This window comes from Pinus tabuliformis, chromosome 6, assembly GCF_031772625.1.
Source record: "Pinus tabuliformis cultivar Carrire ecotype Pingquan chromosome 6, CPIR1, whole genome shotgun sequence".
Classification (NCBI taxonomy): Eukaryota; Viridiplantae; Streptophyta; class Pinopsida; order Pinales; family Pinaceae; genus Pinus; species Pinus tabuliformis.
Genome location: NC_142292.1, coordinates 226,915,086 through 226,941,644, shown reverse-complemented (window position 1 = coordinate 226,941,644; position 26,559 = coordinate 226,915,086).

The window sequence follows — 26,559 nt, the reverse complement described above, 5'->3', positions numbered from 1 at the left end:
CTAGTAAAAGCCCATATAGTCAATCTCTGTACAAGAAATACTTTGTTCTCAAGAATCTTAGATCAGAGGCGGTTGAGTTTTTGAGCTTTGGGATGGCACTCAAGGATAAAACTAGGAAACATTAAGTGTGAGAATGGAGACAGTATGCCCCAATATCTCACAAGGTTCACCCAGTGCAGGGATGAGCTGGGAAGTGTGGCGGTGACTGTCGATGATGAGGACCTGGTGAGCTTGGCTCTCCTTGGTCTTCCGAAGAGTTGGCATTCCTATCAGGACTCTGTCAATGGTCGGGAGAAATTTCCAGGATGGGAAAGACTTTGGTCAGATCTTGTGCAGGAGGAGATCAGGCGGAATACCAGGGATGGATCTTCATCAAAGGGAACTGATGAAGAAAATTGCACTTTGGCTGCCAAAGCAAAGAAGGGGAAGAGCAAGAAAGCTTCTCAGTCTGGTGTGAAAGGCAAGAAGCAGGACATGTACAAGGTGAAGTGCTTTCATTGTCACCAGCACAGACACTATGCCACTAATTGTCCGCAGAAGAAGAAGAACAAGTAAGCTGCTGGATCTGCAGCAGGAGAGGCTCTAGCCTCACAGTTTGAGCTTGATTTTTCATTGATCACATTCTTGGTTTCAAGTGTGATGGGATTGGTGTGGTTCTTGGACAGTGGTGCGTCTTTTCACATGACAGGAGATCGAGATTTGTTTTCTGATCTGGAGGACAAAGATCTTGGAGTGCACATTGAGATGGACGATGATGGTAGATACAGTGCGACCAGTATCGGTACCATTTCCTTCAAGAGGGAGTCTGGTAAACCCTTCGTATTGAAGGAAGTGATGCATGTTCCAGGATTGAAGAAGAATCTTATCTTCGTGGTGATGTTAGAAGACAAGGGATATGATATTGTTTTCTGCGAGGGAAAGGCTTTCCTGCGCAGCAAGACAACTGGAAAAACCCGGAAGATAGGGGTTCGAGTGAGGAACCTTTATCAGTTGCATGTAGATGGATGCACAACAATGGCATGCAAGGCAGAAGGATTGGTGAGCCGGGATGATGGCGAGCTGTGGCACAGGAGATTTGGTCACCTTCACCATGGAGCCTTGAAGATACTGCAGCAGATCACTACAGGGCTTCCTAAAGGCACTCTTGCGCAGTCAGATCAGTGCAAGGGGTGTACTTTGGGAAAGTTTGTGAAAGCCACCTTTCATGAGAAGGATAGTCATGCCACAACGATCCTTGAGAGAATTCACACAGAAGTGTGTGGACCTTTCTCAGTAGCTTCAATAGAAAAACACAGGTATTATGTGATTTTTGTTGATGATTTCTCTCGTAAGTGTTGGATCTTCTTCATGTAGAAGAAGAGTGAGACATACTCAAAGTTCTCTGAGTTCAAAGCACTGGTTGAGAAGGAGTCGGGGAAGAAGGTGAAGGCTCTTAGGATCGATAATGGTGGTGAATACATCTCTAGCGAGTTCAAGGATTTCTGCAAAGAAAAAGGGATTCAAAGAGAGCTCATAGCTCCCCATAACCCACAGAAGAACGGGGTTGTTGAGCAGAAGAACATAATGATCTTGGGTGCTACACGGGCGATGTTGCATGATCAGGGCCTACCCCTTCACTTGTGGGCAGAAGCATGAAATACTGCAGTATATGTGTAGAACCATTGTCCTCACAGGATACTTGGCATGAGTACACCCGAGGAGGCTTATTCTGGTAAGAAGTCTGATCTTTCTCATTTGAGGATTTTTGGTGCTAATGTTTACATGCATGTGACGAAGGATATCAGGAAGAATTTGGAGCCGACGGTAGAGGTTGGGATATTTGTGGGGTACAATGATATGCCCCACAACTATCATGTGTATTTTCCAAACAGTGGTAAGACTGTTGTGCGACGGGATATAAAATTTCAGGAGGAGAAAGCCATGAAGTGTTCACTTGAGAGGGAGCTACACTTGCATGCAGATGAGGAGCTATTAGTTCCTAAAGATGAGCTTCAGGATGTGGATCAGCCACAGGATGAAGTTCATGGAGTGGAAGAGACCACTCATGCAGCACAAACCATCATAGGGTGAAAGCGCTTGACAGAAGCTGAACGATTGGCTCAAGATGCAGAGAAAGTTGTAGGACCACCTACAGCCCAATGCAGGCAGAGACAGTCACCTGATCGGTACACTGGATACATGGCTCTTATGAGCAAATGTGTTATGACTGAGCCATCCTCTTTTGAGGAAGCTGTGGAGGATCCCGCATGGGTAGATGCCATGGTGGAAGAGTATGATTCGATTGTCAAAAACAGTGCATGGGAGATTGTTCCTAGACCGGAAGGGAAATCAGTGGTGGGTTCGAGATGGATCTACAAAGTTAAGCAGGAAGCTGACGGGAGTGTGGAGAAGTACAAGGCAAGTTTTTTTTCCCGAGGCTTTTCACAGATAGAGGGGATCGATTATAAGGAGACCTTTGCACCTATCGCAAGGTATTCTTCCATATAGATGATTATTGCTCTCTCAGCGCAGATGGGGTGGCACATTCATCAGATGGATGTGAACACTGTGTTCGTCAATGGAGTCATTCAGGAGGAGGTGTACATTGAGCAGCCCAAAGGTTTTGAGATCTTCAACAACGAGTCGCATGTGTGCAGGCTCAAGAGAGCACTGTATGGGTTGAAACAAGCACCACATGCTTGGTACACATGGATAGACAGCTATTTCACCGGAATTGGATTCTCCAAGAGTGAGGTGGATCCTAACCTATACCAGATTGTGGTGGAGGGTAAGTTGCTTATCATTGTACTTTATGTAGATGATTTGGTTCTAACAGGTGATGAGCTGCTGATACTTTCATGCAAGGATGATCTTGCTAAGGAGTTTGAAATGAAGGACTTGGGCCTCCTTCATTATTTCCTAGGATTGGAAATTTGGCAGCACAGTGATGGACTATTTGTTTCTCACGGTAAGTATGCTCGGGAGATACTGGAGAAGTTCAACATGCATGGCTGCAAGCCTGTTGACACTCCTCTTCCTGGAGGTTGGAGGAAGGAGGATGCCACTTTTGCAGAAGAAATGGATGCCACTATTTATCGACAGTTGGTGGGGTCGCTTATGTATCTGGTCAATACACGACCCGATATATGCTATGCTGTTAACCAGCTTTCACAAGCTATGGTTAAGCCTACCAAGCTCTTCTGGAAGGTGGGCAAGCATCTATTGCGTTATTTGAGAGGCACATCGGGATATGGTTTGTGGTACATAAAGGAGGATGAGGTGAAGCTATGTGGCTTCACGGATGCAGATTAGGCAGGGAGCCCAACGGACAGAAAGAGCACATCAGGAGGGGTCTTCAGTATCGGGTTGACAACAATTTCTTGGTACAGTAGTGTTGTTGGGAAAAGTATCTATTCAGAACGCCCCTATCCCACTCTAAGGTGTGATAGTGCCTTAGCAACAAACAAGGAAAACTACTTGAGTATTCTTCTTTATGAAATGTAAATGAGGAGAAAGGATGTAACTAACCTGTGTCTTTCGCTAGTTTGTTGATCCAATCGCTCCTCTCTTCAATAGCTCCTAGCTCCCTGCTCCCTTACCGGCCCAGCTTCACCGAATTCCTGCAAGATCACAAGAGAGAGAAACTACACGAAGATATAGATATACATTCATAAAAAGCTTAGGATCAGATTAAGCTAAACATGCAAATATAACAAGACATCATTGATACACAGCATGTAGGAGAAACTCAAATAATTTTATTGATATGATAAGAAAGTCCAAGAGGAGATACAACCAAGTGAGTCCCGATCCAGCATCTACCTCCCAGCAAAGGAATCCCTTCCTCTCCTCCAACAAAGCATAAATCACCCAATGTACTAATCTCAATCTCAAACCAACAGCAATTCTCTGCAAAGTACAAAATTCCAGCCTCTAGATCTCTGGGATGAGGGATCCATATATAGATGTAAGCAGAGAGGATGAGTCAGCTTATGTTTGGACTTGTGGCTTCTCTCTGTCAGTTCTTGCTTCCACTTGGAGACTGAGAGCCTCTTACTCATGACTTGGTCGAATTCAGTGAGGCAAGTGTCATTGGAGAAGATTCTGGAAGCTTCCAAGGTCTTTCCACCTCGTTGAATGACTCTGCCACTTGTCATTTCCCGCTCAGTGCACCTGGGTAGTGCATTCTAGTGCGTTGCAACGCACCTAGCTAGTGTACTTGGGTGCTTTGCAACGCAGGTAGCTAGTGGAGCTTCTGAATTGATCCTGATTTGACTAGTTTTGAGCAGTTTCTGGTGGAGAACTTCTGGGAGGAGCTGTCATTGGTTGACCTTGTTCCTTTAGGAGCTGTAACAACATCTTTAGGGACTTTGGATCCCTTGGATCATGGACATTTCATGCTTATAGCTGTAAGGAACAAAAATGTCTATAACAGTTGCCCCCTAAAGTATGAGGCCGTTTATCGGGTGAAATGCTTTATTAGGAGGATCCGAAGTTCTTTCAATGCTGGGAGGAGACCTATAATAAGATACAATACAATACATTATTTTTCATACTATTTTCATGATCTAGATGAGGCGGGCATTCCCATGCTCAGCTTTATAAATTCATTTTTATGTACATAGGACAGACAATCGTCTGATGGTAGACTGATGATTCTGATGAAATCATCATCCTTTTGGTAGGATGATTATCTGTTCTGCAGTGCTGTACATGTCAATGTATTTATTTTTCCTGAATATATATCACAGCCTGGATGGATGAAACTAGATCTTCACTCTAAGTACAAGTCGATCCATGTGAGAAATGTTTTGAAGTCGAACATGGAAAGACATCGCTTGATTACTAGTCAATGATGTAAACTGTTAACAAGCGGGAGAGGAATCACTGATAATGATAATGACCCTCAAGGTACTGCAGTACAATTCACGTGGTGTGAATAAAGGACTTGGCATCGAACACCACGCAAAATCTTTCGGTCGAAGGTCATTGATGTATACCTGTCGCCGGAAGTGAGAAACTTTCCATTGAGGCATGCAAGCTTCAAAGTACTGAAGGGGGTGTTCCTAGATCAACTTATTAGATAATGAGCTGATGTCGACAAGAAGCGATCCGTCAAAGGAGGGCCTTGATGTATCCCACATCAGTGACACGAAACAGAGAAAATGATTTTGATGGAGGTGAAAACGATCTGATGATATATGGTTCAGGGTGGCGGGCATGAAAGAATGAAGTATAATGTACGGTAGTGGATGGGACACGGTTGACTTCTCTCGATGACTTCTCTTGAACATGTTGGAAACACTTATATAATGGATTGGTAGCATTTACCCCAAAGGAGGATGGTATGACGAGACCATGGTGATGTGACCGGTGAATGAAACAACCCAACCCGACTCAGGCATGGAGTGGAAGTGTCATGTTCAAGAGCGACTTGCTACCAATAAAGGTTCTTTGAGTTTCTTCCCAATTTTTCCCTAGTCATTGCTGACCAGTACCTCTTTATTTTTGTCAAGCTTGAGGAGGATAACATATGCTTGTTCTATAATTTGCCCTTCGGGCAAACCCATCGCTATGTTTTAACGAGCCTAGCGATAGTGAAACTCGTTCTCGTCTAAATACAAGTTTGTCGCTATTAATCTTTTTAATGAGTCTAACGACAAAGATAACTCGGTCCTTTTCATTTTTAGAGAGTCTAAAAAGGTACGTAAAGTTAACTCCAGAGTTCCTTTTTCGTCATCTAATCCCTTAAGTCTGAAAAAGTATAAAACAATACAGAAGGGATGAATTTTCGATAGTTTTAATGAGCCGAACAAAACAAGCGCTCGATCTTTTTGTGCAATAATCCCTCAGGTCCAAAAAGATTAAAATCTAGAGGAGGGATAGCTCTTCTTGTCGCTTTAACGAGCTGGAAGGCCAAAACTCGGCAATCTTTTCATATTTTACGAGTCAAATGAAAAGAGCTTAAAGAAGACTCGTCTTTTGAGGAACGAGTGATAAAATGGGTAGTAGCTGATTCCAGGTAAGGGTTGGAATTTTCCAATCACGGCAGTGTCACAAGGATGGCTAGTGAAGTCACTCTTCGTAGCTGTTCCTCAAAATGGGTAAACAATCAAATGGAGGTGAATGATCGGCCAATGGAAAAGTGGAGGTGACGGTGCAAACACGACCAAGGCTTTAATGGCTGATAATGTTACATTCACGATGGTTATTACTGGAGGATAGTTCATTTTTTAACGAGCTTAAACGCGGGTTGAAACACTTGCTCGGTCTTATGTTTATTTTTTAACGAGCATGAACTATGCGCTAAAACTGCTCGATCTTATGTTTATTTTTTAACGAGCATGAACTATGTGCTAAAACTGCTCGATAACATGGTCTAGTTTTGATTTTTTACCATAAATAGCTTTTCCTTTTCAAAGATAGTGATGTTCTTTCAATTGCTTCATCAAACTAGTTAGAAATGAACAACATTTGCTTGAAAATGAGATTAAAACGCTAATATTTTACTTTGAACTACGTAAAAAAGCAATTAAAAAGTGTTTTTACCTCTCATTTTACCATTTCATTTGAACTTGGTTTGTTGGAGCTTTGGAGGTGCCCCTTCCCCCTTGATTTTCATCAGCTGATTTTGGGAGATTCTGTGGACGATTCTCGGCGCCGTCTGGACCAGGTAGGAGCTAAACCTGAGCTCTTTCATTTCATGGTTTCTTTTCTGCATTCTGTGCTTCAATCCCTGCTTTTCTGAGCCCCTGGGGTTTGATGGGTGTGTTCTGACATCAACGCACCTTAGGCCTATCGAAACCTGCGTTGATTGTGGGTCATCATGAAGGTGACTTGACATTCAACGCACCCATAACACATGTGTAGGTGCGTTAGGCGCAGAAAGGAAAGATGTAGCTTAGTTTTTAATGAAATTTTTCCCTATTTCTCATCAAAATTAGGATTTAATCTCCTCTCTTGTTTGGTTTTGCAGAGATATTGGAGCAAAATGACCCTTACATGGCGAGAATGAGAACATGAAGAAGAGGACATGATTGCCCTATATGATCCTATGACGGTGAACGCGCTGCGGAACTATGGTTTGCTGAAGTTCTTCCGCATCTCTAGCATGAGACAACAGATCAACCTACTGCAGTATTTGCTCGATGCTTGGGATCCTATCAATCAAGTTTTCCAGATTAGGGGCAAATCTATCCCCTTGACTGTAGTAGACATTTACTTCTTGACTGGCTTGTCGTAGCGGGGTGCCCCCATTTCTTTGTTAGGTTCGGCCCGAGGGAGTGACTCTATGAGAGATTATGGCCGCCAGTATTGCAGGGAAGGATCTCAGCCGAGTAAATACGGCAAGATCATCATCCGAGACGTCACTGACAGGTCCCTCAGGTCTATCCTGTTTACTTTTGGTAGGATGGCCGGGAGTGCATCTCTTCATGTAGCCAACAGGTCCTATATGCAGCATGCCTTGGAATGCCTCCAACCGAAAATATTCAACTGGTGTGATGCAGTACTTCTTGTGATGAAGAGTCAGTTGACCAAGATAAAGGACGGGAGGTTGAAGAACTTTGGGTTTGGTTCTATTTTGACCGCCTTTGCCTTGGAGAAGATACCACTGATGCAGCCGCAGTACATTGCACTCGACATACCTCCTCCTACTGAACCACGTATGCAGAGATGGGTTGACCATATGTCTAGGCATGCTGGTCAGTCTCAGATTTCGTTTTCCGATACCTTCTTCAGGTGGTTTGATTGGCAGGAGATGGCTTATGCCGAGTATCCATATGCTGGCATGGACTTTCGGGGTGATCCAGATTTAGTATTGCCGGATGGCGAGCAGTGGGGCGCTATTGGTAAAATCTTTGACCATATCATTGTTTACTGTTTTTATTTATAATGTTCTTGTGCTTTATTCTATCAAGACTTTTAATCAAACTCTTGTGTTCATGCAGATGTTGGTCCTGTTCATCCAGTAGTCCGTCTAAGAGCGCCGGCCGCTGCCCCAACAGGAGAGGCTGCCGGGAGGGTCATTCTTCGTGACCTTGATGTGGCCGAGACTCTCACAGCTGTGCAGGAGCAGGTTGAGAGCCTTACTCTCGGTATTCCCGATGTGAGGATCGACGAGCTACCTTTGCAGTTACAGCGACATACTACTGGTGTGCCTAGACGATGGACTCGTCTCTTATGCATGATCGCACAGGCTCTGACTTGCTATCACGAGCATCATTAGACTAGGGTGCCCCCTAGCATTTTGAGTTTTTGGGTCATGTGACCGATTTTGTCTTGGTTACAGAACATTATATGTAAAACATAAACAACTATATATATATATATATATATATATATATATATATATATATATATATATATTGATTTTCGGGGTTTTATTCTGGTTGAGCTATATGATCCACATGTAAAACATTGATGATGTGTTTCTTTTTACAAATGTCGCAAATGCCTATCTAACACATAGTTTGCTAATGAGTCGGTTAATGTGTTTAAGTTTCTGGAAATATGTTGGTATTGAATAAAATCAAATTCTTTCCAAAATCTTAACCCTTAGGAACATGCGATAAATAGCTGGGTTTCGGACGGAATATATACCATTGAGTTGTAGCATTACGAGTTGTGAGTCTAGCCTGACGATTAGTCAGCGTATACCATGGGTGATGGCATCAGAGAGAAGTTCTATCAACGCGCTATACTCAGTGATGTTATTCGTTGATTGACCGATACATACACCTCTGAAACTTACTAACTCGCCGCTTGGATAAAAAATGGCCTAGGCTGCGGAGGACAGGTTCCACGAACTACGACTCGCTCCGTCGGCATATCCAACACATGTCTCCAAAAGGTTTGACATCTGCAATAAATGTAAAAAGGTGGATTACTCAACCAAAACGAACACTTTAGCGAAAACAAAATACAACAAAAGCATATTGGTTACTATTTAAGCATAGTAACGCTTGAGGTACAACCCATTACGAGGTTGCACCAGTGGAATTCCGTCATAATCCATTAACTCGTAGGCTCCTTTTGCTAACACTCGTTTAACAATATAGGGGCCCATCCATAAAGAATTAAATTTACCTGCTCCCAATTTATCGGATTCTTGGTCGTAAAGCAAGACCAAGTCACCTTCTAAGAAGACACGGGGTTTGACATTTTTGTCGAACTGCGCCTTGACTCATTTCTTATGGGCTTTGTTAGCCAAAGCAGCATCACGACGGGTTTCATCCAATTGGATTAATTCCAAGAAACGGGCCTCTTCTTCTGAAGTTCCGGGGAGGAGATCGATTGCGAGTTTAAGAGACGAGATTTCACACTGGACTGGTAAGACTGCTTCCAGGCCATATACCAGTTGGAAGGGTGTGAACCCGGTTGCATTCCTTACCGATGTTCGGTAAGCCCACAAGGCTGAGTACAGGATTAGGTGCCACCTTCTTTTGTGAACTTCGATCATCCTTTGCAACATACGCTTCAGGACCTTGTTGATCGCTTCAACTTGTCCGTTGGCTTGCGGATAATATGGAGTAGAGCTATCGTGAGACAATCCTAGCTTGGAAGCTAATTCAAGCATCATGTGATTGCGAAAATGCGATCCATGATCCGTGACTATAGCCTGTGGTACGCCGAATCTGGTGACTACATGATTGAAAAAGAAAAGGGCAGCTGTTTCACTAGTGTTATCTAATGTAGGCATCGCCTCGGCCCATTTGGTAAAATAGTCAACTGCGACTATGATATACCCATGCCCCCCGGTCGAGGTGGGGTTACATGTCATGAAATCGATGCCCCATTTGGCGAACGGCCCAACAGCAACTATTGGTTGTAGAGATGCGGATGGTCTTCTGGTTTTGCTATCAAAAATTTGACAAGCATGGCAACTTCTGACTGCGGTTATGCAATCCTTGAATATTGTTGGCCAGAAGTATCCTGCTCGTAAGATTTTTTGTGTTGTAGCATAACCAGATTGATGCCCCCCACAAGCCCCTGAATGACACTCATTCAGGGCTTTTTCGGCCTCCTCATGGGTGAGGCACCTTCTCAAAACTGTATCGATACCACGACGGTAAAGTGTATCACCGACGATCATGTAGTCTTTTGCTTGGTATCGTATACGTTTCTTTTCAGAGTGAGAGGTGTTAGGCCTAAAATTTTGGGTTTGGAGATAAATTATTATATCTCCATACCACTCATTGCTTGTGGATATCAGAAACAGATTCTCATCCACGATTGATTCTTCGGATGTTTCATCGTTGGACGATGATGGGAGATCGCATAATAATTCTGCAAAAACTAGAGCTTTCTTTGATTTAGATTTTACGAATTCCAGATCAAACTCTTGAAGGATTGCTATCCATTTTGAATATTTGCCCCCCAGCAATTGTCGCGACAATATATAACTCATGGGGTTGCAATCAGACAGAATGGTAGTTTTCCGAAAGAGGACATAGTGTCGAAATCTTTGTATCGCTTGAACAGCTGCAAGCGCTAGTTTTTTAACATAAGAATATTTACTTTCTGTATCATTTAAGTTTTTACTTAAATAATATATAGGGTGTTCAATTCCATCGACTTCTTGAACTAAAACCATCGTGATGGTTATATCTGCTGCAGCCAGATACAGGTTAAAATCTCTTTGATAATCGGGGGCGTACATTAATGATGCTTTCATTAAGGAATCTTTTAAAGCATCAAAGGAAGCTTGCGCAACCTGATCCCAGACGAAGGGTACCTCCTTTTTCAAAAGACGTGTATAACCTTTAGCAAGTTCGGCGTAATTTGGAATGAACCTCCTCAGAAAGTTTGCTTTCCCTTGGAGTTTCTGAATCTGAAGCAAATTTGAAGGTGGAGGCAAATTTATGATTGCCTGCACCTTGCACGGGTCGAGACGAATCCCATCCTTGGAGACTACAAAGCCAAGTAAACGACCAGAACTGACGCAAAATACACATTTTTGTGGATTGAGTCATATCTTGTAGTGTTGGCAACGTAGAAATATCACTCTTAAATGCTGCGGATGATCAGTCCGCTTTCGCGAATGAGTCGGAAGGTCATCAAGGTATGGTTGAACGATGTTCTTGATGTCATGGAAGGCATAATTCATTTCCCTCTGAAACATCGCCCCTGCGTTCTTTAAACCAAAGGGTAATTTTCGATATGTGAATGTGCCCCACGGACAAATGAATGCAGTCTTTGACTGGTCCTGTGGGCGGATATTTATTTGATTATACCCGGAAAATCTATCCATGAATGAAAATATTTCGCATCCGGCGCATTCATCAATTATCTGGTCGATGAAGGGTGTAGGGTAGTTGTCTTTCGGACAAGCTTGATTTACATCCCTATAATCGACACACACTCTAATTGTCCCTTGTTTCTTCATAACAGGGACAATATTTGATACCCAATCGGTTAGAGGAACCGGGTAGATGAAACCAGCATGGAGAAGTTTTTCAACTTCTGCCTTAATTGCAGCGCCTTTCTTGGGGTGCACCTGCCTGAGCCGTTGTCTTACCGGTTTGACATCTGGATACATCTTAATTTCGTGTTCAACGATACTCGAGTCGATGCCTGGCATTTCACTGTATGACCAAGCAAAGACATCTCTGAATTCGCGAAAAAGAGCGTTATATATTTCCAGTTCTGAAGGAGAACGACATTTTCCAACATAAATATTCTCTACAATATCTGTTTTAGTCGAGATATTTATGGCTATAGTCTCTTCAATGTTGGATAAGTTTTGCTCGGAATCCACCATATTTATAGTATTTGAAAGGAATTCAAAAACTGAAGGATGATAAAGGTCGTCTTGAGTATCTTCTTCATAATCCGGAAGAAGGGAATGATGGTGGCAATAATTCCATGGTGCCCCTTCAATCAACATTGATTGTACAATTCCTTCGTCGGTTCCATGCACTCGCGACCAAGGATCTGAAGGGGTACCATATTCTCTAGACCTATCTACCCAAACGCTTGATGAGCGTTGATTTGGGTTTGCCTCCCATGCTAGAAACATTGATTGCTACAATATTTCTATTGGGCTTGGGGGAAAAACCATTGCATGATCCATGTTGATATCGTTTTCTGAAATCTTTGTGGAAGATATCATATTGCAGGTTCCTATCGATGCTACTTCCGCCAGATTGATTGGAGGTGGAAGAGCGAAAGTTCCCATTAGTATGGGATCTTTTAGTAGGCCTACTCCGATATTCTGAAGCGAATGGGGGCTTCCATGGATCATGGGAATGCTTCCTGTAACTTGTGAGCCATTGGGGAGGAAGTTTTGTTGGTCGATGATTGTAATCCCCCCCTGAAAGGGAAATGCAATCTTTCTAAAATAGGTCAACACAACAGCTGCCATGGAATATATCCACGGTCTTCCTAGTAGGATGTTGTAATCAAGACTTCCATCGATGACTTCAACATCTATTTCTACTGTTTTTCCCCCTAGTTCAACCTTCAAGTTATTTAGGATACCATATGGGGTATATGACCTTCCATCGAATGCTTTTAATGTCATTGAAGATCGCGATAAGGTTGGAGATCCCAAAGTTTTCCAGCAACTCATCGACATAATACATGTAGATGCCCCCTCCTCAATAATTGTTCGATGAACAGTTTTGTTGAGGGCTTTCACTTGAATAAGGAAAGCTAGTTGGGCTGGTAACTGAGGATCGTATCCTTTATGGTCAAAGGATACAAGATTGGAATCCTTAGGATCAACCCCACCAATGGCTGATAACAAAGCCTGCCTTTGGGATGGGCAATTTTGTAGCACCTCAAGAGTTGACATAGCGGATAGCGATTGGGCCAAACATTCCACTATGTTATAATGCTGCGTCGCTCTAGCGCGGGGATTAAACGTCGACTTGTGTACTACTCCCTTTGGCGGTTTTATTGTTAATTCAGGAATGATGGGTGGTACAACTTCTGTCGAAGTTGTTGTCAAACTACTTGGTTGATCTTTATCCTTGTCGTTCGACAGCTGCGGATTCCCGTAATCTTTGTTCCTTGTCGAAATAAAAGCATCATTCTGCTGTTTCGAAATCGACAGCATTAGCACTTGCGATGGGGAAGCATTTCCACTATCAACCAGATTTTGTCCTGGATTTGGAAACGGATCAGTTAACACAGCTGAGGTTTTCAAACTCTTAAAGAATCTTTTAAGCTCAGCTTTGTATGGACATTCTTTCGTCCAATGATCCTCGTCACATATCTGAAACCCAAAGGGGGGTTTCCTATTTCCAGGAGGGTCTAAAGAAGTTTTTTCAGGAGATGACTCACCCTGTTTCTTCTTCTTCCCTTTGCTTTGTTTCTTCTTGCTTCCTGGTTGTTTGGTTTCTTTGCCCTTATCTGTCGATACGGAATTTACTTCCGAAGCAAGAATTTTGTCTTTTGCATTTTGATCTGAAATCTTACGGGCTTTCTTGGATGTAGCCTTTGTCGATTTCGCGTTTGTAGTGCCAATCACGCCATCGCCGGCGTGAGAGTCATTGTTTGATTTAGGAGGAGGAGGAATTGAGAATTCCGGTCTAGGGGCGTCAGGTATTTTGTCGTAGAGCATGCCAGACTGAGTATAGACCAAGTCCAGATATTGCGCACGAGCGATAACTTGCTCTTCCGTTACGACTCCCCCCTTTGCCACATCTTTCGTGATGGTAGGAGGTAAAGACTTGATAAACCATTCAGCTAATAGCTAATCGGGAACGTATGTTTTTACCATCCTACAACGACATCGCCACTCGTGTATATGATCAGATATGTGAGTGGCCGTTGTCTGTTTGAAGTTGGTTAAGATTTCCGTTCCCGTTTCATACCTTATCGGTAATTGAAAATGGGTTAAAAAGGTTGTGGCTAAGGTACTAAAGTTGTCGAACGAAGCTCTAGGCAATTCAATATACCATTTTGCCGCTGGACCCGTTAACGTCCTCTGAAAAAGGCGAAGCCTTATCGAATCATCGTTTAGGGTGTTTGATGAACACCATAGATGAAATGTCATCACGTGATTCGATGGATCTTCACCTGGATTTCCATTAAATTTAGGAATATCTGATGGAAGTTTATGAGGGATCGCTGGCCACCAAGGGGCGTAAGAAATTGGATCGTTTGTTAACCGGTGTAAATCAGGTAACTCTAAGGTCGCCACGAATGGTAACTGCTGATTCAGGTTAGGTGAAGCATACCCAGGATATGATGGAATTGCCTGAGCAGTTGGCCTTTGCATACCAGCATAATGTAGTTGATGCTGGTATGACTGATACGGTTGGTGGACATGACCATTGTAAAGTGGTTGATTTTGACCATTTTGAATGTACGGCTATCCACTGTTCGCAAATATCTGCTGCTCAGTACCTTTGTATACTTGTTGGAATTGTGGTTGCTGGTATTGCATCAGCCATGGTTGTGAAGCCATGTTCTGTTGTGCTATACTAACCGTTGGACCAAGGTGCGGGGTAATTGTACCCGTTTGGACCTGCGTCGCCCCACCAGTCGGTGATTGTGGTTGAGTCACAGGGTCAAGGGGCTGTTGCATTACAACCTAAGAAATCTGAGGTTGACATACAACAGGCAGCGTTTGAACTTGTGACACTGTCACAATAGCTGGTGTAGTCGGGATGTTCGACATAGGTACACATTGTTGCATAGAATACACAACCCTTGGTTGTTGGGGTAGTATAGGTACCCAACCACTTGATGTAACTCCAGTATAACCTGAATACTGTTGTGAACTCCCGTATGGATATCCTCCCGGAGGGGGTAATGAAAGGGCATACTGCCCCCCATATGGTGGTAATCCGGAACTCAAGGGGATTGTCTGCCCCTGGGGACTGGATTGCCCAAATTGACCTCCAAATGGATCAATTTTGCGAGTCTCAACATAAGAGTTGCCGGATATTATTCCGAAGGAACAAACAAGAACAGACCATACTATCAAAATAGCCCCTGGATGGACTCCTTCTAGCAGTTGTGAGCTAGTCGGGACAGATGGTACGCCAGCAAACATTGTCGGAGTGACGACAGGGAGTTCTGCTGTCGCTGTGTCAGCCGACATAGTCCTAGATGTTGATGGTTGTTCAGAAATTTTGAGTCTATCCAAAAGATTACCTAGCGATTCTAAAGGAACTTCCACTGGTGGTAGACTAACTTCTGATGTCGAAGGAAATAGAGTGACCCCGACTCCAAAATGTGTTGGAGTACTTGCTTGCGGATCTTCTATAATTTCCTCTATCGCAATCAAACCAGGTGGAAGGGGAAGACCGTCAGGTCCGTAAAATATTTCTAGTGCCGAAGAAGGGGTTGAATCGACAGCGACAGATGTTTGAGGAGCAAGACTTTCCGAACCGGTTGCAGATGGAACTGGTTCAATAACACAAGTGTTTGCTCTCAGACTAGGATCAGTATCACTGTCCCTCTGTGGTTGTTGAACTTCCTCTGTAGAGGCAGGGTTTCCAGAAATGTTAGGAGTAACCGGAATCTCGGATGTTGTTGGAACACTTGTTCTAACTTTAATAGGAGATTTTGAACCAGTTAAACGAGTTCGTTTTGTCCGTATTGTTTTTTATTCCGGAGACAAAGACGCTTGACTCGTAAGCCTCCGCGAACGATGGGGTTTCAATTGACTTTCTTCCACGATTGCGGATTACTCGATCAACTAAAATACAAAAGGGGAAATATGTCTCCGAATTAAATGAATTTTAGACACTTTAGACACAACTTGCTTTTTCAGTTTTTAAGAGTCGAGAAAAAGCAAAAGATGACTCTAGTCTCCTTCGATTTTTAATGAGCCTTAAGTGACAAGTGCTCAGATGGACCTTTTCCATTAAGGAGTCTGAAAAGGAATGAAAGGAACTGCTCTGGAGTTCTAGGTAGAGGGTGTGCCAAACCAATCGCAAAACCGCAGAATACTTTTTAAGGTACGGGCGGTCAATCTTCCCGAATGCTGTGTTCAGTGCATTGTGATCAGTAGGGCGGCCGACACAGCTTCCTATGGATAAAGGTTTTATGCCTATAGGGGTCTCCCAATATATACTTGACGGTACGTGGGAGCACAATCTGTACTGGAACTTATCGTATCTTAGGAGGAAACACCCAACCATCAGTGAGGCCGATAGTAACCAGGTTTTATGACGCCAGAAGACGTCTCTAGCCTAGACCTCTATGTTGTGCGTTAAGTTCCAATGTGCTGTTAAGTTCATTCAATTTATTTTAGGTTGATCTTTCTTAGAAGTTTGCCTTTTTGGATCACCACGAGATGTAGATACAATTCCTAAATGCAGTCTAAAGATGATAAGCAAGCTTTTATCTCTTTTCAACAATGAAAATCCTAGCTACAAGGGGAAAAGAAAGACACAATCTTTTCTCAAAGAGCATAGAGCACACTGTAAATGCACTTTTCCCAAATCAAACCATACAAACTATCATTATGCAAATGCACAAATGCATGTATTTGTTTTCACTTTCTTAATATTGATGCCAAAAAAGAAAGTTGTTGTACAAATTTGAATTCGATTTCAAGTGAAAACACAAACAAGTTTCTTTTTGAAATAAAAAAGACGATTACGACACTTTATGATTTTGAAGTAAACACTTGTTTCGACACTAGAAATTCACAAATTCAAACCAAAAGGCAAAAGTAAAAGCGCAATCAACTGTCAACAGCAAACAAACTTACTCCTAAGATCAAAACGACACTTACGATAGGTCTAGATCTAAGGGCGACAGTATGACTAGTTTACTTTTGTAATGGGAAACTGCAAATGATGTAACAAATACACAAAAACAAATACAGTTTCTTTTATACAACTGAGGTGGAATTAAGGCAGAGAAAAGGGGTTTTTAGATAGGTACACACACTGATAACAGGCTGCAAAAAATTAGAGATAAAACTGAACAAAATGAAGCAAAGAACCACAGCTGCACAGGGCAAAGGCTGATCAGCGCACCTGTTGCACAGAGAAACTGAATTGCAGCGCAGGTAGCCCTCTTGGGACCTGCGTTGAAATGCACAGTCTCTTCACAGAGCCTGTGCTGAAGCAGAAACGAGAATTGTCTCTGGGTTCTGGGTCACGGTTTGCAGTTCGATCTAAGGTTTTTGGCCGGATAAAAGCTATCAATAAGGTACAATTAGAAGGATGATTTAAAGGAGGACTAAGAGCTATCACAAAGGGCAGTTAGAGCATTTGTGGATCAGCTTGTTCAGATCATAAACAGGCCCAGTGAATGGACTAGAGTAGCAGATCTCTACTTTGCATTTGTAAATGGCAAATGCAGTTCGATTCGCCACTCCTAAGTTTATGAGAAGAACAACAATAGAAACACAAATAAACTAACTAGATATGATCCCCAGTGGAGTCGCCAATTTGTTGTTGGGAAAAGTATCTATTCAGAACGCCCCTATCCCACTCTAAGGTGTGATAGTGCCTTAGCAACAAACAAGGAAAACTACTTGAGTATTCTTCTTTATGAAATGTAAATGAGGAGAAAGGATGTAACTAACCTGTGTCTTTTGCTAGTTTTTTGATCCAATCACTCCTCTCTTCAATAGCTCCTAGCTCCCTGCTCCCTTACCGGCCCAGCTTCACCGAATTCCTACAAGATCACAAGAGAGAGAAACTACACGAAGATATAGATATACATTCATAAAAAGCTCAGGATCAGATTAAGCTAAACATGCAAATATAACAAGACATCATTGATACACAGCATGTAGGAGAAACTCAAATAATTTTATTGATATGATAAGAAAGTCCAAGAGGAGATACAACCAAGTGAGTCCCGATCCAGCATCTACCTCCCAGCAAAGGAATCCCTTCCTCTCCTCCAACAAAGCATAAATCACCCAATGTACTAATCTCAATCTCAAACCAACAACAATTCTCTGCAAAGTACAAAATTCCAGCCTCTGGATCTCTGGGATGAGGGATCCATATATAGATGTAAGCAGAGAGGATGAGTCAGCTTATGTTTTGACTTGTGGCTTCTCTCTGTCAGTTCTTGCTTCCACTTGGAGACTGAGAGCCTCTTACTCATGACTTGGTCGAATTCAGTGAGGCAAGTGTCATTGGAGAAGATTCTGGAAGCTTCCATGGTCTTTCCACCTCGTTGAATGACTCTGCCACTTGTCATTTCCCGCTCAACGCACCTGGGTAGTGCATTCAAGTGCATTGCAACGCACCTAGCTAGTGTACTTGGGTGCTTTGCAATGCAGGCAGCTAGTGGAGCTTCTGAATTGATCCTGATTTGACTAGTTTTGAGCAGTTTCTGGTGGAGAACTTTTGGGAGGAGCTGTCATTGGTTGACCTTGTTCCTTTAGGAGCTGTAACAACATCTTTAGGGACTTTGGATCCCTTGGATCATGGAAATTTCATGCTTATAGCTGTAAGGAACAAAAATTTCTATAACAAGTAGGAAGCAGAGATCCGTGGCATTCAGTTTAGCAGTGGCCGAGTATATGGTAGCAAGTTTGGCTGCATGCGAGGCTATATGGACGAGGAAGATCCTGGTCGGTTTGTTCAGTTCTCACTTGGAGCCTACTATGATTTACTGTGATAACCAGAGTTGCATTAAACTCTCAGCTAATCCTATATTTCATGATAGATCTAAAAATATTGACATCATGTACCATCATATCAGAGATTGTGTGCAGCGAAGAATCATGTTACTTTCACACATTCCAACGGAGGATCAGGATGCTGATATCTTGACGAAGGCACTCACCAGGAGCAAATTCGAATACCACCAAGGCAGGATAGGGGTTGCTGATAATCCATATCTTGTTGAGAGGGAGTGTTGAGAATGCAACAAGATGATGGAGCTTAGTGGAAAGGAGTCGCTTTCACTAAGTGGGCCCGCAGGCAAATTATGGCACAAAGTCTATTTTTAGAAATATGGATCATGTCTATGAGTTGCAGGATGCTGTTTATGGATGAGTGGTCATGTTGGGAAAAATAGATGGACTTCTATTTTTGGATCACAGCAGGAGTGATCAGAGTCTATTTTTAGACTGCTAGCCAAAAATAGAAAAGTCAAATATTATTGTCTCATAATAATATTTGGACTATAAACATTATCTTATCCTCTTGGAGCACTACAGTTTGAGCTACAGATGTGGCACATGTAGCTGTCAGAAGGAAATACACTTTTCTTATGAGTCAGTTGAGCTATTGCATGCAGGACTTCAGTTAGAACTCATGTGGTTGAGTTTTGTGGAGTTGGATGTAGAGTTGATGGAGTTGTGTTCAGTTTGACTTTATTAAACTAGTTGTAATTAGTCTAACTGCAAATAGACTAGTGATGAGTTATGTGAATTAATTATTAACTCATAATGCAACTGAAGAATACATCAGTTAACTCAGTGCATGTACAGTTCAGTGGAGACAGGTGCTAGAGGTTGATATTGCTATCAGTTGTGACTATAGTTGTGCATGAGATCTTGCACAATCAAAGGATTGAGTATGCCCATGAGAATTTCTCAGTATATGTCGAGTGAAATAGCCTGTGCTCACGTGATTTCTAGGGTGAGTGATTTTCACATGGTATTGTGTGCAATAGAGGCAGGCAAAGCAGCGGAGGAGATTTGAACCTGTGACTTGTTCGGATCTGAGCTAGTTTTGTGTGTAACAGGTGGAGATAGTGCTAGATTCTTGTGAGGAGTATTGTACTATGTATTGTTACATGTTCTCAATCATTAATATACAGATAGTGTGGGGTTTTCAGCTGTAAGCTTTCCCCGGGTTACATACTGTGTTAATGTGTGCATGCGATTTATGTTTCATTGTTTTTGATGCTGCTAAATTGATGATCAACATAGAGGAGGTTATGTGTTATGCATGTATTCCGCAATAGTGTATAATCAGGATAATCTCTGTGAATAAGTGTTTATTATTCAAAATTTCTACATATAGTAGCTCTTTTTACTTACACTTTGTTTTCTATTCCATTTTGCAGTTTCCTCCCCTTTATCATATTTATCTTTATGAAGACATTTGGCAGCATAATGACCGACTCTACCACAGGCAAAACATTTGAAAGGTAGTTTACCTCTCAATCTACCAGAACCCTGTTGAAGATTCTTGACAAAGTTTGCTTCCTCTTCTTCTTCTGAAATATGTCCTGATTCATTGAGTTCTTCTTTTCCTTTTGTTGAAGCTTTAAATGTGGCTTCTCTCATATCTGATGGAACTCTTTTTCTCATCTCAAAGGCAGTTAAGATTCCATGAAGCTTTTTCATAGTAATAGTATGTAGATCCTGCTTTTCTTCTATGGCAGATACTTTTGATTCAAATTTAGCAGATAGAGATCTTAAAACTTTTTCAACTATGGTAACTTCCTTTATCTCTTCACCCAGATTCTTCATGCAATTAACAATCTCATCTATACATAAGAAGTAACTAGCTACACTTTCATCATTGTGCATCTTGAGAGTTTCTTATTGAATTCTGAGAGTTTGTAGTTTAGCACATTGTACTTGAGAGTTTCCTTCGTAGCTTAGAACAATTTTGTCCCATATTTCTTTGGCTGATTTGAGTTGCATAACTTTGACAAACTCTGATTGTGACAAACTTCCCAATAATGTATTGACAGCCTTGAGATTGGTTTCATATTGCATTTTACTTGTTGCATCTATAGGAATTGCTAGTGGAAATGTATATCCTCCTTCCACGATTTCCCAGACATCTGTTCCAAGAGATTGAAGATAGGTTGTGGTTCTTACCTTCCAATAAATAAAGTTTCTCCCATCAAAGATTGATGGTATGATGGATCCTCGACTTTCTTGATTACTCATGATGATGGATCTTCCTTCAAGCGATCAAACTTCTTCTGAAGGACCTACTCTAGTACCAATTGTTGGAAATAATACTAAGAGGGGGGATGAATAGTATTATCAAAATAATAATTTTTCATTTCCATAATCAAATTTATATATGCTACTTAAGTTAAGGGAACTCGCGTGTACACGCCATTATGTTTAGTGAAACTAGCGTATATCCAAAAAACTTATGATTCAGTTAATTCATCATATATTGATCTTTAATCAGTGCATCATAACCATATAAATAGTAACCAAGTGCGTTAAAAATAGAACAGATCACCACAAATAAGAAACACACATGAACACCAAGATATAAGGTGGAAACCCAAGGTGGGTGAAAACCACCTGCTGCAATCGTCCCTGTCTTCTCTTAATAATAAGAGAATTATGTTTACAATTTTTGTACTGGTGCAGTCTTATACCAGTACACAGGCTTCTACCTATAGAAGGTTACAACCTTCTCTCGTTCTCAAGCTTCTACTGGAAAGGAGCTACAACCCCCTCGCTCTTGTACTAGATGATATGTTTACTAGTACGTAGGTTTTGGCCTACATAAGGCTACAACTTTCTCTTTTCTTCCAGGGACCACGTTTCATAAACTTTCAAACTACATCCATCAACAACATCATTCAATCATCAAATATATCTGCATCAACCAATATCCTTTTGAACCAACCACAACCGAATCAATCAATCACTCTGATCATTCAGAATGTTGTCATGAGCATACAATAACCAGAACCCAAGCAATAACCCAGAACACTGCAACAGCAAACAGAAGCAACTAAAACATATTTTATAAGGTGCACGCTACTTCCATGTGTCGAACCTGCGTGCATACGTGCTTTCCTCAAAGCGAACCAGCATACAGATCTACAAATCAAATTTATGATGTATACACTATTTTGATATGCAGAACCAGCGTGTATATGCTCCTTTTCTAAAGTGAACCTGCGTACAGATCTGTAAAAGATGATTTAAACATAAAAATAGTTCTAGACTTCAATCATACCCAGATCATCATATTTACAGACTACAAGATGCGCCAGTTATTTAGATACATGATCAAACAACATAAAGATAATTCACTTCAAGCCTTAAGATCCTAAAACATCATTAGATCTTATCCTTCATCAAGCACTAAGGTTCTTTCTTGGTTCATATCAAACATGACACCATAAGCCAATAACTTGCATATTAGATCTCACACTATATCAGATATTCGATACTTGCACACCTTGGCCTAATGATCTTCTCCTCCTCTTATAGAGGCCTTTCTCAATACCATGGACCAATACCTTGGACCAAATACCTGGGGTCAATACCTTGGACCCAATACCTTGGACCAATACCATGGATCAAATACTTCAGACCAAACATTTAGTTTTCCAAGGTATACGCGCTTTTCCTTTTGTGAAAGTGTGTGTGTACGTATACGTGACTTGTATACAGTGAACCTGCGTGTATATGCAACTTGGTCAATGATGAACCTGTGTATACCTCTCTTTCTTCATTTTGAGTAGTTTGATTTGTAACTCTATGCTGTTAACCTGCAGTACTGTGATCTGTCATCTGAGTGAGTTGCTTTCTGAACTGATTCCATGAAGCTGCCTTGCATTTCATCACATTTGAAAACACTCCTGTCATGCATTATGTCACATTTGATATCTCTTTTGTAGATTCATCTAGTTACCATATACAAGAGAGTTGTTATGCTACAAGTGGGTTGCCATCAAGTACAATACATACATCATAATGCCAACACATTCCACCCACTCGAACTAAAAACCTGTGTTTCACTCTACTACCTTGCCCATTGAACACTCCCTTTAATGATGTAATCCCAGTTCTGCTGCCCTTCTTTAACTCCATATCCCAATAGCCAGAGACATCATTCTATCCATCTGTGTAAGGATTCCACCATCCAACTTCCAATACAAATCCAAACCCCCTGAACTTTAAGAACTAGCCTAAAATCTCAGCAAACAAAGCTATATTATATAGAGAGAGCCCTCTCTGAGTCATAGGTTGGCTAGAGCCTACACTTAAAAGATTGGTTCGTAGTTAGCTCAGTCTTTTCTTTCTTTTGATAACTTCTAGCGAAATATACTGAGTGATAACGGGATGCACAAAATGGAGATTTCCAACTCAATTACCCAAACAAAAAAAGATGAAGCTCTATTACAGAAACTCCACACCTATAATTTTACTAGTTGGTTAAAACAACAGGTAGCAATATTATTTATATTATAGGCGTACTTAAAAATCAGTAGATGGGAATATTGTCATGTAGGAAATTAAATATTTTTTTAGAGGTTGAATGTATGAATTCTAACTACATTTAAAAATCTAAAACTATATAGGTGGAAGGAGATGGAAAGGTGTCTGATACACTTAAATGGCTAGTGTATGGCCCCAGGAAATTCATGAATAAGTACAAGGGATTCCTAATCAATGGTTATAGATTCGATACAAAAAGCATAGAGAATGAGAGAACCACCCAAAATATTGGCATGTGTATGGAATCTCAAACAATGATGAGGTCAAGTTCCAAAGATGCAAACCTTGTACTTCAAAAGAAAACATTTTATGGAGTGGTAGAAGAAATAACTACATTGGACTATTTTTGTATGGAGTACACATTGTTGAAATGTAATTGGATTGATGTATGCAATAAGAGAGGGATCAAAACTGATGATTTGGGTTTTACAATGGTGAATATAAAGAAATGCTTTAGTCAAAACCATTGGCAAGATGATCCATTTATTCTAGCATTGCAAGCTAAACAAGTATTTTATGTACAAGATCCAGTTGAGACTGACTGGTATGTAGTGTTAACATGTCCTCCAAAAGGATTGAGAAATAATACATCATATGAACCTGAGTATGCAGATTTGTCACAAGTTGTAAACTTTCAAGAAGCAAAATGTTAAGTGAAGAACACATCGATGATGTCGATGTCAACATTGACGTGAATGCGGATTATTTCCATTCAGATTGTGAAGGAATATGGTTGAATATTAAGAAATAAAAGATATCGATTTTCTTATTTTGTTTCGAGAACTCCAAAATTGATATTTGGTTATGAAGAGAGATTCCTTTGTGTCTTATCCATAAAATGTTTTAGACCCATTTAGTAGATTTGTTTTTAGTCCCTTCCTATGATAGAGACTATTATTTTTGACTTGCACCATTAATCTTGTCTAATTGAACACATGAAAATTTGATATGTGCGAAGTTTCTGTAACTTTTATATTTTTATATATTTTTAAGATTGAAATGATAATTTTATATATTATTATTGGACCAAAGCCCTAAAATTTACTCGCTTAAAAGAACCTAGAAAATACAAATTTCTTGGGCACATGCCATTTTTTTAGCCTTCTTTTGTGACTGTTGTTTGCAAAACAAACTATGCAGCTGTGGGTTACAAAAAAAACTATGCAGAGAGGTTTGTTTACTAGTTGGCTTATGATTTAATTCTTCAGACATAGATGATTATTATGCTTAATATGCCTTCAGAAAAAAGGTTTCTTGAACTTGTTGACTCTTGTGCTCTAAATTATTTTGAAATTGCTTACAAATTTGTGGTTTATACAAGTTGTTTCAAGATTTTATGGGCTTATAATTGGTTGATTGTGGTCCTGCATGACATATTTGGTCTTGTTTCTTGCAGATTTTATGGAAAAATTGCAGTCAAAGGCAAATTTATGCTTTACAGTTTGTCTTTGCATTTGGACTTGTAGAAAAATTTCCACTTGTTGTTATCGGGAAAACTAGTATCCATTCAGAGCTTCTAGTCCCACTAAGATGGGTAGCTATCTTAGAAACAAACAAACTAAAGTTACTTGTGTTTCCTTTATGAGAGATAGATGAGAGAGAAGCAAAGAGTACCAACCTCAGTCTTTCGCTAGTCTCCTTACTTGTTTCCTCTCTCCCTTGATAGAGCTTTCGCCACTCCTTTCTTGCTTGTTCCACTTCAAAGAACACCTATAGATTCAAAGTAGCAAAATACCATCAAAGCATAGAGATCTATAATCATAAACAATGTAGGATTAGATGTACATTAACCATACAAATGCATATACAAATACAATATTCAAAGATACACAAGTATATGGAGGAAAACTCAAATATCTTTATTGATAAAAGAAGTATAAGAGAGGATTACAACCAAGCTGTCTGATCCAACATCATCCTCCCAGCATGACAGCCCTCTTCACCTCATAAAATGCAAGATCACCCAACAATACAATGTCTCAAAGAGAAACCAACAACGCTTCCTTACAAATTACAAAATTCCAGCCTCTGGATCTCTAGGATGAGGATCCATATATAGATGTTTGTAGGAGAGTGAGTCAGCTTCTGGGATTTTGATTAGTGTCATTTCACTGATAGTTCCTAGTTTCACTTAGAGATTTCATGATCTTTTAATCATCCCCGGGCGAATTCACAGAGGCAAGTGTGATATGAGCAGCTTCTAGAAGATTCTTTGAGTTTCCACCTAGAAAATTGCTTCTTCCATTTGTCTGCTCTCACTCATCACACCCTATAGAAGAGATTTCCTGTATGCATCACACCCCCTATGTGTAATAGGTGAGATGCATCACACCCTTAGCACTGAGCAGTCTGTATGGTCCAGTTTTGACCAGTTCTGAGCAGTTTTTCAGGGAGAACTTCTGGAGAATGATCTAATCAGCTGACCTTGTTCCTTCAGGGTATGAAAAAACACTTCTAGGGGTTTAGAGGCCATTGGTTTATGGACATATGTGATTGGGGTTGCAGTACCCAAATATTTCTATAACAGTTGCCCCCTAAAGCATGAGGTCATAAATCTTCTTATGTCAGGTGAAATGCTTTATCATGAGGATCTGAGTTTTTTCGAACTAGAAGGTGACCTATAATAAGATACCATACAATACATTATCTTCATCATATTTTCATGGTCTAGCTGAGGCGGCCATTCCCATGCTTAGCTTTATAAATTCATTTTCATGTACATAGGACAAACAACTGTCTATGAGGCAGACTGATGATTTTGGTAGAGCCATCATCCCTAAGTTTGGATGATTATCTGTGCAACAAGGATGTACATTTGATGTCTTTATTTTCCTGAATATATCGCAGATCGGATGGATGAAACTAGATCCGGGGTCTTAAAAATCATTCAATCTTCGCCCGAAGTACAAGTCAATCCATGTGAAAAGACGTTCGGATGTCAAACATGGAAAGACATCGCCTGATTACCAGCCAATGATGTAAGTTGTTAATAGGCACAAGAGGAATCACCAATAATGATGATGACCCTCAATGTACTGTAGTATAATTCACATGGTGTGAATACATGAGTTGATGTCGAACACCATGCAAAATATTTTGGTCGAAGGCCATTGATGTAAACCTGTTGTCGGAAGTGAGAAACTTGCCATTAAGGCATGCAAGCTTCAAAGTACTAAAAGGGTTGTTCCTAAGTCAACTTCTTGGATAATGAGCCGATGTCGACAAGAAGTGACCCATCGTAGGAGGGCTTTAATGAATCCCACATCTATGACATGGAACGGAGCAAATTATTTTGTGGAGGTGAAAATGATCTGATGATATAAGGTTCAAGGTGGTGGTCATGAAAAATGGAGAGTGAAGGTATTGCAGTGGATGAGGCGTTAGCTGGGTTGATGAATTCTCTGAGTGACTTCTCTTGAACATATCGGCGACCATGAAATGGATTGGTAGCGTTAACCCCAAAATGGATGGTATGGAGGACCAAT